The 2,669-nt window shown below is 27.4% G+C and overlaps 1 non-coding gene across 1 annotated transcript; it reads left to right on the top strand.

Moving 5' to 3' along the window:
- The first annotated feature begins 1,969 nt into the window (after positions 1 to 1,969).
- Positions 1,970 to 2,080, top strand: LOC140885887 (small nucleolar RNA R71). The gene has a single exon (XR_012151299.1). It is a non-coding gene; the product is annotated as a small nucleolar RNA R71 (small nucleolar RNA).
- The last annotated feature ends 589 nt before the right edge of the window (positions 2,081 to 2,669 follow it).

Below are 2,669 nucleotides of genomic sequence, written 5' to 3'. Positions count from 1 at the left end.
CTTGTGAACTCCAATGAGAATGTATTTTATTTGTCACAAGAAAATTTTCAACATTAGAAAACCAAGGCATAGTAGTAGCATAAAATAGTTGATCATCCAAAAACTTTTCATTGATTGGTATTTCATTTTGAGATGATTCAGAAATTTTTTTTGATAAATGATCGGCTACTACATTTTCTTTTTCTTCTTTAAGTTGATTATTTTCTTCAAATAATTTTGATTCAAAAATATTTTCCGAATCAAGATTTTCTACCAAACAAACATCAGATTGTTGATTTAAGTTTTCTTGTTGACATTCTTCCATGATAGTTTCTATTGGATTATCATCTTCATTAATACATGGTTGTTTACTTAAATTGAACACATTAATTTCTAAAGTCATATTTCCAAAAGACAATTTCATTATTCCATTTCGACAATTAATTAAAGCATTGGAAGTTGCTAGAAATGGATGTCCTAATATTATTGGAATTTCATTATGCACTTCTATTGGTTGTGTATCCAAGACAATAAAATCCATAAGATATAAGAATTTATCGACTTGAACTAACACATCTTCTACGATACCTCTAGGTATTTTGATTGACCTATCAGCTAGTAAAAGAGTAATAGATGTAGGTTTTAAATCTCCCAACTTAAGCTTTTCATAAACTGAATAAGGAAGTAAATTCACACTTGCTCCTAAATCTAACAAAGCTTTTTTAATTTTATTTTTTCCAATAATACATGAAATTGTTGGACAACCAGGATCTTTATATTTCAAAGTAGAATTATTTTGAATAATAGAACTTACTTGCTCAGTTAAGAATGCTTTCTTTTTTACATGCAATTGTCTTTTCACAGTACATAAATCTTTTAAAAAATTTGCATAAGAAGGTACTTGTTTAATAGCATCTGGTAGTGGAATATTTATTTTTACTTGTTTAAAAACTTCAAAAATATCATATTCATTTTTTTGTTTTTTATTATGAACTAATGCATGAGAAAAAAGAACATATTTATTTGACTCACATATTACTTCAGATAATTTATCATCAACTTTCTTATTTTTATGACTCAAAGTATCATCTTTCTCGAAAGTATCATGATTTTCATCCTTACTCTTTGAGTTTGATTGCTCTTTGTTTTCATCACTATAAGGATCATTAACTATTTTACCACTTCTAAGAGTAATAACAAATTTTACTTGATCAAATTTCTTTTGATTTTGATTCTTAGGATTATGTTGTGGTTGAGATGAAAATTTTCCTTTTTCATGAATATTAAGTGCAGATGCAAATTTTTCAAGAGTTTCTCTCAAATCATTCATAGATTGAATGTTTTGAATATTGATAGACTCTTGCTTTTGAATATATTCATGAATTTCATCTTCAAAATGTTTTCTTGGATGTAGGATATAAGAAGCATAACCTTGATGATTTTGGTTATTTTGAAAAGGTTATTGTGAAGGTTGTACATTATTATCGTTCCTCCAACTAAAATTAGGATGATTTCTCCAACCAGGATTATATGTTTGAGAAAAAGGTCTAATGTTGGTTTTTTAAAATTATTCACATAATTGGCTTGTTCATGGAGACATTATTTAAATAAAGGCAAAGTTGGACAATTTTTTGTAAGATGATCATGTGCATCACATATATGACAAATAATTTTTTGGACATTTTTTAATTGATTTTTCATTTCTAATGACTCGATTTTTCTTGTTAAAGATGCAAGTTTAGCTTGAATATCTACATCATCTTTAAGATGATAAATACCAACCCCATTTGTTGAATTATTGGTTTTACTTGGTGGTTCAATTGAGTCTATATTATCCCAATTTTGAGCATTTTCTGCTAATGACTCCAAATATTTCATTGCTTCATTTGGGTTTTTATCTTCAAAAGTTTCATTACACATGAATTCTATCATTTGTCTATCTTTAGGTATTAAACCTTCATAAAAATGAGAAACTATCCTCCATATTTCAAAACCATGATGTGGGCATGTATTAAGCAACTCTTTATATCTATCCCAACATTGATAAAATGTTTTCCCTTGCTTTTGAGAAAAAGTTGTAATTTGTCTTTTAAAAGAGTTTGTTCTATGGGAAGGAAAAAACCTTTTTAGAAATTGTTGTTGCATTTCTTCCCATGATGTTATTGAACTTGATCTCAAATTTTGTAACCATGTTTTAGCTTTATCTTTTAAAGAAAAAGGAAAAAGCTTTAACCGAACAATATTCATACTACAATTTTGATCATTATAAGTTTTGCAAACCTCCTCAAATTCTTTTAAATGCAAATATGGATTTTCAGAATCAAGGCCATGAAAATTTGGTAAAAGTTGAATGATTTGTGGTTAAAAATTGAAATTAGACGTATCAGGAGGAAAAACTAAACAAGATGGTGTACTAGTTCTTATTGGATTCATATGGTGCCTAAGTGTTCTTGGTTGTTCAAGTTCTTGATTATTATTATTATTATTATCATCTTGATTATTAAAATTATCCTCCATGTTTAAAATATTTTCAAATACTCGATAAGTCTATCACTTTGATCACGACTCCAAACAATCATACAATAAAAAACAACATAATATTCACATAATTAACTAAACTTAAACTTAAACTTAATTTATACCTCCCCGGCAACGGCGCCAAAAACTTGCTACAATTTAAATTGTAATTC

This window comes from Henckelia pumila, chromosome 2 (genome assembly GCF_033568475.1).
Source record: "Henckelia pumila isolate YLH828 chromosome 2, ASM3356847v2, whole genome shotgun sequence".
Taxonomy (NCBI): domain Eukaryota; kingdom Viridiplantae; phylum Streptophyta; class Magnoliopsida; order Lamiales; family Gesneriaceae; genus Henckelia; species Henckelia pumila.
Note: the sequence above shows the minus strand (reverse complement) of the source record. Positions and strands in the feature narration are given on the sequence as shown.